The 12,698-nt window shown below is 49.2% G+C and overlaps 1 protein-coding gene across 2 annotated transcripts in view; it reads right to left on the bottom strand.

Moving 5' to 3' along the window:
- EXT2 (exostosin glycosyltransferase 2) overlaps nt 1-8,947 on the bottom strand; it is a 145,293-nt gene extending 136,346 nt beyond the window's left edge. The window contains exon 1 of one of the 2 annotated variants that reach the window (XM_023653914.2): nt 8,789-8,947. The gene's annotated coding sequence lies outside the window, so the exon portion shown is untranslated. Of the gene's footprint in view, nt 1-8,150; nt 8,728-8,788 lie in introns of those variants that run through there. The other variant, XM_005598052.4, reaches the window with a different exon arrangement.
- Nucleotides 8,948-12,698: the final 3,751 nt, after the last annotated feature.

Below are 12,698 nucleotides of genomic sequence, written 5' to 3'. Positions count from 1 at the left end.
TCTCCTGTAGATCACAACTTAAGATCCTTACCAAACAAACCCACCCCAACTGGGGCCTAGACACTGTGGGGTGTGGGGGGAGCAGAGCCTTGCTGTCCTTGCATCACGTGTCACAGACTTACCATGTTCCTGCCACAAGCTACCTTGGCTTCCACGTGTGACAGTCCCAATCTACAAAACGGTCCCATTCTACTCACTGATCTTTCAGAGAAGCTACTAATATAAAGGGAAATAACTGAAAAGCTCATAGACCATCTAAGGTTTATCAACCATTGTCACTTTAGCTAAACGGAGCTCCCCCTGGTCACTGCCCACAGGGTAAAACTGTTTGCTGCCTAGCTAGGGGGGAACCGCCCAGACTTGAAGGTGCTGTCGCTATCAGCTTTTGGGTGAAATGCGCTGAACAGTCATGAATGATTTCGACTTGCATCTCTGAGACCGTGAGCTGGAACAGAAGAGACGGCTTGTCAGGGACTAATGTACGAATGTTCATACATTTTAAGCTTAAAGATTGTCATCTTTGGGGTATATACATCAGCCATTCAACATATGCTAACAATTCTATGACAGAAATGCAGGCATGACAGCTATTTCATTTTTTCTGTCATTCTAACAACCAATAGCATGTCCCCAGCCTGTCCCCCACCCCCTACCACATCCAGGCCCCCGGAAGGCTTTCTTGCCACTCTGTGTGTCCCTCCTGCAGCTCGAAGATAGGAGGGTTCGGGAGAAATGCACACGAGGAGCTGCACCCACCAGTGCCCCAAGTTAGAACTTCCAACAGGCTCTCAAGGTCGATTTATATCCTGAATCGGCGGTTCCCAAATGCCCAAAGGCTGAGAACTGCACGAGGAGTTTGTTACAACAGAGCCCTGGCCCCAGCAGGTCTAGAAAAGGATCCGTCATTTTAGCCAGCTCCTCGGGTGTTTATTTTGTGAAATCAGGTTTGAAATCTTTACTAAAATCAGACAAACTACTTTTAACACAGTAGCTTTCAAAGGTTTTTTTAACCTAAAACCTACAATAAGAAATACACTTTACATTGCGATCCAGTACAGACACAGGTGTGTGTGTGTGCATGCATGTATCTGAAATAACAGGTTCGCAAAACAATGTTTAACCTCAGCACATCGCCACAGGACACACGATGAACACTACAGCTTTCTGTTCTATTAGTCTATTGCTTTTTAAAAAAATGCTGGCCATAATCTACTAGAGCAAATATACCACCCAATAATGGGTCACCCAGTTTGAAAAATACCTACTTTGCATATTTCAAAACCGGGATTAATGGAATAAAAATAGTATCCACACATGAGTTTTTACAAATTTTCATGAGTTACAGATTATCTATAAAAAAGGTATTATCACAACAAAATAAATCCAAAGATAATCGAAGAAAATAAGTAATAAAAACACAGAAATTAATTAATTAAAAAAAATAAAGGTGCTGGCCCAGTGGTGTAGTGGTTAAGTTCACACACTCCACTTCAGTGGCCCAGGGTTGCCGGTTGGGATCCTGGGCACAGACCTACACACTGCTCATGACGCCATGCTGTGGTGGCATCCCACATACAACACAGAGGAAGACTGGCACAGATGTTAGCTCAGCGACAATCTTCCTCAAGCAAAAAGAGGAAGATTGGCAACAGATGTTAGCTCAGGGCCAATCTTCCTCACCACAAAATAAATAAATAAACAGGATCAACAAAGCTAAAAGTTGGTTTTTTAAAAAAGACAAAATTGACATTTGATATAATTCTGGTAATATTAACCAAGATAAAGAGAAAAAGAGCACAAATATGCAGAATGAAAAGGGGAACATAACTGTAAATGCTGCATATATTTAAAAGATAAGATGATATCAATGAACTTATGTCAACCCATTTGAAAACTCAGCTGAAATGGAAAAATTCTTTAAAAATGCAACTTCTCAAAACAGTCTCAAGAAGAAATAGCCAACGTGAAGAGTTCTATAACATTAAAGAAACTGAATCAAAAGTGTAAAAATCGGGGCTGGCCCCGTGGCCGAGTGGTTGAGTTCACGCACTCCGCTGCAGGCGGCCCAGTGTTTCGTTGGCTCGAATCCTGGGTGCGGACGTGGCACTGCTCATCAAACCATGCTGAGGCAGCATCCCACATGCCACAACTAGAAGGACCCACAACTAAAATATACAACTATGTACTGGGGGGCTTTGGGGAGAAAAAGGAAAAAATAAAATCTTTTAAAAAAAAGAAAGTGTAAAAAATCTTCCTATAAGGAAAATTCCAGGCCCAAAAGATTTCCCCAGCTCTACTACACATTGAAGAAACAGCAAATCCAATTTTACACAGATTATTCCAGAGCTCAGATAAAAGCGGGAATACGCCCCAGCTTATTTTAGTAGGCTAGTATAAACCCTAATACCAAAATCTTAGACAAGTGGTTCTCAAAGAATGGCCTGGGGACTGCAGGGGGTCCCCACGACGTTTTCAAAGAGTCTGACCTGTTTTCATAATACTGACATTACTTTGTCACTATCATTTTCCACAGGCTACATGCTGTGTCTTATTGCAAAGACTGAATGCAGAAGCAGATACGAGAATCCAGCTGTCTTCTGTTAAGTTTTCCCAAACATAATGAAAGACATCAACTCGCAGATTCAAGATGCTCAAGTCCAAGCAGAATACAGACAAAGAAAACCCCACCTGAATATGTCAAAGTAAAACCACTAAGAAGAAAGCCGAAGAAAAATATTAAAAGCAGCCAGAGGGGAGGAAAGTCTACCCCAGGAAGATTAAAAAGCTATCCGTAATAGGCAAAACTATAAAATATTTACAACACAATAAAGAGTATCTGACTTCTGGGCAGAAACTGATTTCTGAAACAAAATACAAAAAGTGCAAGCCATAAAATGATAAATTCCGTGTTACAGTGAAGAACTTTTGTTCATCAAAAGACACCAAAGGACATAAAAAGACAATCAAACCAGAGGATAATTATAATACATACAACCAATAAGGACTAGAACCAGAATCAAGAACTCCTGCACAGCCATAAAAACAAACAAAAAACAGCAAACTGAACAAAAACTCAAGCAGGAATTCACAAGAGGAAACAAAACGGGACATACACGTCTGAAAAGAGGGCCAGTCTCACTAACGGTCAGGGAAAGTAAAACCACAATGAGACATTTTCTACCCAGCAGCACAGGAAACTGAAAGACCCAGACACCACAAGCATTGGCAGGACCCTGCGCCACAGGAACCCCCCTGGGAGCAGAGTGACCCGGCTCCAGAGGCCCGAGCGCTCAGCAGAAGGCTGGAAAGAAGCGGGGGCTGGTAACCAGCCAGTTAGAGTCCTAGCCATCACATTTTGCTTCCTACCTGTTACAGTCTGGGTCCCCCCTCCACCGCACCTCCACAAAACCCAGAAAAGCCAGAGACAGGGATGGCGATGCCGGCAGTTTTCCTCGGGAGGTAACAGCAGAAATTGAGAGCACAGAGCAAGAAGGGAGAGCCGAGGGAAAGCCAACGAGGTGAACGTATGAAGGTGGTTGCTGCCTGGGCAGCAGGCTCTCAGGGCTGCTGGGAACCCCCTGAAGAACCACGCAGAGGACGCCTTGTCCCTCAGAAGATGAGAGGCTGGGCACTGACCTCCCCATGCCTAGCCACTATTGCTTGAGGGCCGCCTGGCACCACGATGAGCTCAGACCCTGAAGTCAACAGCGCTCAGAGGGTCCGGCGAGTATCCTTTCCTTGACCTCCAGTTAGTCGGATAAAGAGCTGCGGTTCCCTCAAGCAACCTGGGGAACACTTGTCCATGCTGGCAAAGACACTGCAGGGTACTTCTTCAAAGTGATCCAGCCTCTCCCTCAATCCATGGGACACAGATCTGAGAGCTCACACCCGAAAACCAGACGACGAACAGCGATTTTCCCACTGCGGCAGCTGACACATCAGCCTTCTGCCTGCCGGCTCCTGAGTGTTTTCTGGGCACACAAGTCGAGCGGTACCCTAGGCGGCTGCCCAGCTCTACTGCCCCTGGGAACACCATGCTCTATTAGCACCACAGAGAGTCAAGACATGCCGGCTGAAGGCTGGGCCTTGCCGCCCGCACAGGTACTGTCTACCTGCCTCAAAATCCCATCGTCCTCACAGACACCTAGGAACCTTATGTCACATCTCGTAAGCCATTCCCAGCTTACAGAGGACAGCCAACACTGAGCTTCTCAAAGGCACTGAGAAGGGCCCTGGTCCCTCACCAGGCATCCCATTTCACCAAAGAGAAGGGAGGGCACCCTCCTGGGGACATGCGCAGATGCTGCACCTCTGGCCTCGAGAAATAAATCGAACTCAAGGCCCCACCTCCCTGACCCTTCTCCCTTCCTTAACTCTCTGCCAAGTCAGCTCTGACCCGTCCACCTCACTTACTGGAGGCCGGGGTCCTCAACCTCAGCGCTACGGGCAGTGGCGGCCACACAATTCTTTTTTGTGGGGAGATGTTCTGCACAACATGGAAGGTTTAACAGCATCCTTGGTCTCTGCTCAACAGAAGCCAGAAGCAACCCCTAGCTGTGACAACTGAAAATATATCCAGACATTGCCAAAGACCCCCGCGGAGGCAAAATCTCGCCCAGCTGAGAGCCAACGGCATCAGCCATGGCTGTGGCCAAGTTCAGGGAGCCCGCCCAGCAGCAGAGGACAACGCGCTCTAGCTGTCCTTGCCGGGTCACTAAATCCTGAAGCATCAGAGAATGTTCCCAAGGCCGCGACTCTCTCCCAGCCAGCTTTATAGTCCGCCACTGCCCACTGGGTCTAACATCCTCAAGATTCACTCCCACGTGCGTCTCCCCAGTTCCTGCTGGGTCACACAAGCCAGTCCTGCAACTCGTCCAGCACAAAAGCTATTTCCCCGGCAGACGGGACTGGACTTCCCCACTTGGGCGATGCCGAGATCTGAAGGAAGGGGCAAGATCTCGAGAAGGGTAAGCAGCATCTTGCAAGGCATCCGCCTCAGGCGAGGTCTGTGCACAGCATCCAGGCAGGGGGAGGTGGATGCTTCTGCGGGCCCAGAGGATCTAAGGAAACCTGTGAGTTCAGAGTTCCCAGTGTTTCCACCCGAATGTCTGCATCCCCAGGCCCAGGGTCCCACTTCTTCCCTATCACAACCTGCCAATGCTGTGCACCCCGCTTCCTCTGCAGTGCTGCCGCAACTAAGATCACATGCTGGGCCTGCTTTTCGACTCAGCCAGCCCTCCAGCTGCAGGAGACACTGCCACCGGGCCCTCTGTCTCGCAGTGTGGGCATGTGGCTGATCTGACCCGATGAGACCTCAAGGCCTCAGAGGGGGAAAACAAGAGCAGCCAGCTCTCCCATCCTGATCACTGCCCCTGTCCACACACGGCTCCAGAGCAGCCAGCTCCCCCATCCTGACCACCGCCCCTGTCCACACACCGCTCAAGAGCAGCCAGCTCCCCCATCCTGACCACCGCCCTCGTCCACACACTGTGCCAGAGCAGCCAGCTCCCCCATCCTGACCACCGCCCTCGTCCACACACCGCTCCAGAGCAGCCAGCTCCCCCATCCTGACCACCGCCCTCGTCCACACACTGCTCAAGAGCAGCCAGCTCCCCCATCCTGACCACCGCCCTCGTCCACACACTGCTCAAGAGCAGCCAGCTCTCCCATCCTGATCACTGCCCCCATCCACATACTGCTCAAGTGCCAGAGCCAGCGCCGTCCCTTCCACCTGAATCTCACCCCACCCACCGCTGGCGGGGGTCCCACGACGGGAGGTGAGGGCACCAGGGGCCATTGACACCTCACTGCCCGCCAGTAAGGGGGACCTTGCTGCCGTCTGAGGGCAAGCGGTCCCAGTGTCAGAAGGCAGTGCTCAGGGCCTGCTTTCTAGACCCACTTCTATCCCAACTGTCTCAGTTTACGTTCCGCCAAACTAAGAAAAAGTGACATGGGTGCAAGCGGCTGGCGGACTCTGAAAAACGCACCTCAGGACAGTCCCCCTGAAGGACAGGAAGCTCTGGCTCCCATCCACCAGGGCCCGTCCCCTGGATGAGGGGGGCAGATGAGGGCTACGCCTAGAGACATAAACCCCCATTTCTAAGGTTGCTGACACAGGCTAAACGAGCTCCGGGGAGTTTGTGCCAAACAGCTGGGAGATACAGCGAGCGTCTGAGAATAAAAACTCAGTAGAAGAGACGAGGGCAAAAGCCTTCAAGAAAAAAGGAAAGGATGAGAAACGAAAACAGACCCCTACGAAGTGCTCTCGAGACAGACCTGCTCTGTGAGCGTCCCCAGACCTTCCACACTCCATCACAGCGCTGGCCACACCATATTAACCAGGTAAGTAACTGCGAGTCTGTCTCCTCTTCTGGTTGCAACTTTTGTAGTCAAGAGTTTTTCATCTCTGCTCCCTATTCCCAGCACCTAATCCCATGTCTAGGACACATTTCACATCAACATAGTGTGCCTATCCCTCCCAGTTCCATCAGTGCACACGCTGTCCAGGGCCCATGTTTGCAGTTCTTATATGATGATGAACTCTGAGTATTTTTGTTCTTGAATTTAGAGTTTCCAAAGGGGAAAAAAAATATCACTAGGTACTTCCATAGACTGAATTTTCTGGCCCCACCCCTGAATACCCTCCTCCCTCTACACGGAGCTTCCCTCAAGAGGACAGACCAAAAGAAAGCTCCTTCTTTTTTTTTTTTAAGGATTGGCACCTGGGCTAACAACTGTTGCCAATCTTTTTTTTTTTCCTGCTTTATCTCCCCAAACCCCCCCTCTACACAGTTGTATATCTTAGTTGCCGTTCCTTCTAGTTGAGGGATGTGGGATGCCGCCTCAATGTGGCCTGATGAGCGGTGCTATGTCCGCGCCCAGGATCCGAACCCTGGGCCGCCGCAGCGGAGCGCGCAAACTTAACCACTTGGCCCCAGAGCCGGCCCCAAGAAAGCTCCTTCTAATGAATGTTTATTCCACGTAACAACATCACCTGGATCCAACAAGACGTCACAGCAGAGCCCCACAACCTTTATCCTCCTGGAAACACATCGAACGTGCCCCTGCGACACAGCGCAAGCCTCTGGCTAGCTGTCAAGCACTGAGTCACCGGAAAAATCTGTTAACCCCACTCTGCTGTCAGGATGAGACGCATTTTCTGTTCCTGGAATTATTTATTCTTAAAATTTGCCTGAATGAATAAAGCACCTTTCCTTGCTGCTTCAGGCTGTACCCAACCCACTTAGTCCAACGTTCTGAGTCGCAATCTCGTCTTTTTAGGCTTTTTAGAGAAGCCCTCACAGCTGAACTCCCAGGGCCACTACTACGTTGGAATTTAACCCAACTGTGCCTGAAAACAAAGGAACTAAATATTAGCAAAAGCAGGAAAATCTGTGATTCACTGCCTTATCTGATAGCGTTTTTATAATTAAAGTCATGTTATGACTAACCGCCCCCAAAAATGGTTTCCAATAAAAAAAATACTGTGCCCTTCGGGATCAGCCCAGTGGCACAGTGGTTAAGTCTGACCGGCTCTTCTTCGGTAGCCCTGGTTCCAGAGTTCAGATCCCGGGCATGGACCTATACCACTCGTCAAGCCATGCTGTGGTGGCATCCCACACACAAAACAGAGGAAGACTGGCAACAGATGTTAGCTCAGAGTGAACCTTCCTCACCAAAAAAAAAAAAAAAATACCGTGCCCTTTGATTGTGGGAATTATACTATACATTATAGAATGCACATAATTAAATAACTAGCAACTAAACGTTACTGAGGACTGACTACATGCCAGGATCTGTTTCAAGAACTCTGTGTTAACTTAGTTAATCTTCCCATCAGTGCCATGTGACAAGGTAATTATTACCCTCCTTTTACAGACCGGGAAAGTGCAACAGCAAGGCTAAGTCACTTGCCCAATGTCACACACCTAGAAAATGCCAAAGCTAGGATTCGGAGGATGGCAGCTGCTCTGGAGCAGCACAACCTGACAAACCCAAATCTGTCCATTCACACCCGCCTCCAGGACCAACAGGCTTCACCAGCGGAAGTGAGAAGGACGGAAACGGAATCACCTGCTTTATGACCGTGACTAGCCTTTGAACTCTGAAACTGACAAACCCAGCCTAGGTGAAGTCGCGAGAGCACTCACCTGACATAGAAGGTGAAAACGGACATATTTCTATTTCAAGACATCTTCAGACCAACAAGGACCCTTCTAGATTAGCACTTTCCGGCAAATTATTCGAGTCTGAAAACTGCATAGACAGATCCGGTTCCCACGGCCAGGAGGAAAACTCGAAATGCCTCTGAGCTTCAAGCAGATGCCCAGAGCCACCTCCCCCCCGGCCCCCAGCTGGAGCACAGAGTCCCACCTCTGCCCACGGCATCCAGCACTGCCTGGGACGCCACAGGCCGCGGCGGAGCCCAGAGCGCAAGGAGTCCCCGGGGGAGGAACACAGCCCTGTCGCCCGAGGGAAGGAGGTGGCAGCGGGGAGGGAGGGGTCCCGGGGGAGGGTGGCGCCGCGGGGGAAGGAAGCAGCAGGGTCCGGGGAGAAATGGCAGGGGCGCACGAGTGGACAGGAGTGCTCCAGGGAGACAGGTGGGAAGCAAAGCGGGGCTGACCAGGGGAAGAGGCGGTGGGCGATCCAAGCGCCCCCGCAGCGGGAATCACGTGCGCGGCCCGGGGGGTGGGGATGGGGTCGCCCCGCGCGGCCCGCGCTGCCCCCGCCGCCCGGGAGGCCCGAGCCCGCCCCTCGGCGCCCGCCGGCCGTCCCGCGCCGCGCTCACCTCGGCCACGGCTGCCTCCCGCTCGGCCCGGCGCTCGGTCACCGGCTCATGCCGCGGGGCGCGGGCCACCGCCGCCGGGGGGGCTGCGTCTGCGCCGGCGACCGGGCTCGGCGGCTGACACCGAGCGCACTGCGCATGCGGGAGCGGCCCGGGCCCGCGCCCCCTGGCGGACAGGAGGAGTCAGGGCACCGCTTAGGGCCTCCCGGGCCGGCGCGCGACTCCCGGGCTCCACGGCGACAGTCCCGCAAAGACGGGCAGCCTCGTTCATCATGGAAGACACCGCCCACGGAAACAACGAGACAGCGTGCTTCACTTATAAAACTGTTAGGAAACGGACACAAATCTAAACGTTTTATTGTAATCGGTACGGATGAGCGCGCAACCTTCCTGGAGCGCGATTTGGCAGTCTCCATGAAACGTAAAATGCCATAACAATCCCTCTGCATGGAGATAACCCTATGAATATTCTCAACGATGTTCATCAAAAATATTCATTACAGTAGTGTTTCTAAGAATAGCAAAAAACTGGAAACGAGCAAAATAGATTATGGAACATGCTTAGAATGGAATAATGTGAGAATGCATATATATGTTGGTATGGAAATAGGAAAGCAGGGTCCAAAACAGCTTTATGTAAATATATGTATACACAAAAACAGGGGAGAGAAAATGTATATCTAGATGCTTATCTTCGGGCATACGGCCTATGTGCAAGATTTTTTTCTAGGAGGAATCCAAGAAGCAATTAGCAGTTCGGGGTAGAGAAATTGCACAGGCAGAAATGGGGGAGAGAGATTTTCCTTTTCATTTTGTTTCTGTATTGTTTACATGATCTAGCTTTCTACATGTGCAGTAAAATCCCTGTCATCAGGCAGGAAGTGAAGTCTAAAAGATTCAATCAAAATTCAGAGTGATGTTACTGAGAGGTTCACGAAATGACCCTATTCATTTCAGCAACTGGTACTGGCTGTGAAAACTATTTCCTTCTGGTCCCGGCTATGCCTTAGCACCATCTGGTGGGAGTTGTCACTTCCGGCTTAAATATTCATGGAGATGACTGAGTCTGGAGACGCCCTGGGGCTTCCAGCAGCAACCGTGGTTCCAGGAATATTTGTGAGTTAATGCCTGCTTGTCACAGATCCAAGGAGACTGGGACGAGAGTATTCCAGAGATGGGGAACCCACATTCTGCTTCACCACATCCAAGGGAGCATTGTCTGCCCTCCCATCCATATTCCTCCCAAAATGATAGGAAATTCAGCACACATGCCCCATCTGAGAGCCGCATAGGTGGAGGGCGTTCTGTTTTCTTTGTTGTCTTTCTCTGTATTAAATATATGTATATGTCTTTAGTTAATCACTCGTTCTTTGGTTAAATGAAGACTGTCTGTGTTTAAGACCTGTTATGCACAGCCTCTGAGGAAACCGCCTGCCTGTCTCGTTCACTTTATAACCCTAGGCATGCATGGTGCACACAGTAACTGCTCAGGTAGTATTTTTTGAATGAATAAAGGGTGCCCAGATGCTGGAAGGAGCTCAATAAAAAGAAGAAAAATGCACAAGTAAGATTAGCCAAAGCAGAAGAAAAATGTCATCGGAGAATATTAAAATGCTCCAGGGGCCAAAAGGGAAAGCCATTGCATCCAGTTGGAAAGGTATGGGAAGTCTTCATACGAGAGTGGATATCTTTGCAGGTCCTGGAGGATATTTAGGACAGCGACAAGTCGAGAGGCGACTAGGGCATTCCAGGGAGAGCAAAAAAGCATGAACCAAGGCACAGGTGTGATAAAGAAGGAGAGGTGGTTAGAAGGAGCAAGTGTTTTTCATCCAGTGTGGCTAAAACGGTGCGACTACATTTCTAGGGGTAGAAACCATGCAAATAACTCGAGAGGAAATAGTATGGAGACTGTGATAGCAGACGCTGCACGCTGCCCAGGGAGCTGAGGGTGACTGCCGAGAAGATTGGAAAAGGAAACCAGGAGACAGGACCTGAAGGCTCCGAGAAGGCGAAAAGTGGCCTAGCAGTCGGTGGTAAGAGGAGAGGCTGTAGAATGATGTCACATTCCTCACTTTGAAGGTACAGGACAAAGCAAAGACCGCACACCTACCCGCTCACCCAGCCAGTCGCGGAAAGTGGAAGTGGGAGTTAGAAAGGGCGTGGCTTTCAAGGAAAGCGGCAACATCAGGGGAAAGCGGGTCTATGGTTACGAGGAATTGCTAGTGCGGACTTGAATCCCACATTTACCACTTCCTCTAAATGATAGCAGCTTGTAAGAACGGAGAAAGGTGCCATCCGCTCACCGTAGCCTCACGTTCCGCATCCGCGGATGCTGTACTATGTTTAGGATCCGCGGTTGGCTGAATCCACAAATGCGGAACCCGCGAATACCCAGGGCAGAAGCAGGGGATTTGAGCGTCCGCGGATTATGGTATCCTCGGGGTTCCTGGAAACAATCCCCTGCGGAGTTTGAGGGACGAGTGTATATTCTCCAAGGAAAAAGACTCTATGAAAGAACTGTGCTGTGTATTTCCTGTTGACAGCTTGAACAACACCGGCGGGCAGCCTGGCAGACTGGAAACGCCCATCAATACGAGATCCAGTATAATGGACGCTCTTTCAAATGGATGGCCGAGCTCACCGAAAAAAGGAAAGAAAATATACTGGGGCCGAAATGAAGCTGAAGTGAGAAATCTGAGCGTCGAAGCTACAACCCGGGCATACGAGGTGGGGAGTTGATACGGAGAAACCCACAGTAAAGCTAGGATATTGAAATGGAAGACTGGGAAACTTCGCTCGACATCAGTAACAATAAACAACAAAAAAACTCGTCTGTCTTGTCCAGAGAGTGGAAGAAGAAGAGACTCATCAAGCTTCACAACGATGTGGGATTTGAATATATGTACCACCAGGATGGCCCAGGAAGCTCCAAGACTAGAGAGAGTAACGTGATGAGTTACCAGCCCAGGTTGTAGCACCCCAACGCCCTGGGAGAAGGAAACATAAATTCCCCTCTGGAGGGTCATGCCCTCAGCACAAGCTGCCCAGGACTGCACAGATAGAACCCTGACAAACGTAGGCTCATGATCCAGAAGTACAAAGCACACGAAAAATAAACCAGTCGGCAGAAACTACAAACAGCAGAAATTTAACCCCCAAGAACTACAGATGATTGGTTCATGAGAAGTAAATATAAAATAAGTAAGTTTATGGTGATCGAAGACTTAAAAGATGCAACTGTCAGCATTAGAAAGAAACAAGATGTTTTCAAAAGACAGAGGAGATTGAAAAAGTACTAAATATAAAACTTAAAATTAAAAACGCAATGCATAAGTTAAATAATAGATTAGCCACAATTCATAAACTGGGGTGTCGATCTAAATAAATTACCCAGAATGCAGATTAAAGAGGAAACAAAGAGATGGACTATAGGACTGGGAAGTTAAGAGAGAGGATGCAGGAAGAAAGCTCAGGCTACATCCAGAAGGCGGGAATGGAGAGAATGACGTTGAAGCAGCTTCCGAGGAAAGAGTAGCTAAGAATTTGTTGGGCAGAGATGATCACCTGTAATAAATGGGTAATAAGACTAGCAGCAGACTTCTAAACAACAACAACAAAATAGAAGTCACAAGAGAATGGTCAATGTGCCAGGAGAAGCTAGCAGTCAGTGTACAGTTGCATACCTAGTGAAACCATCTTTCAAGAATAAGAAAGACAGACATTTTCAGATCAACACAAATAGAAAGAATTTACCATCAACAAACCCTTCCCAACAGAATTTCTTAAAGATGCATTTCAAGAAAGAGAATATTAAAACCAGAAGAAAGTACTGAGATCGAGTAGGGATGGCAAACGATGAAACTGATAAACTCCCGGCTAAATCAGAACAAATACCGACTTGCATGAAACTATA

Source organism: Equus caballus, chromosome 12, assembly GCF_041296265.1.
Source record: "Equus caballus isolate H_3958 breed thoroughbred chromosome 12, TB-T2T, whole genome shotgun sequence".
In the NCBI taxonomy this organism is placed as follows: Eukaryota; Metazoa; Chordata; class Mammalia; order Perissodactyla; family Equidae; genus Equus; species Equus caballus.
This window is presented reverse-complemented; position numbering and strand designations above follow the sequence as displayed.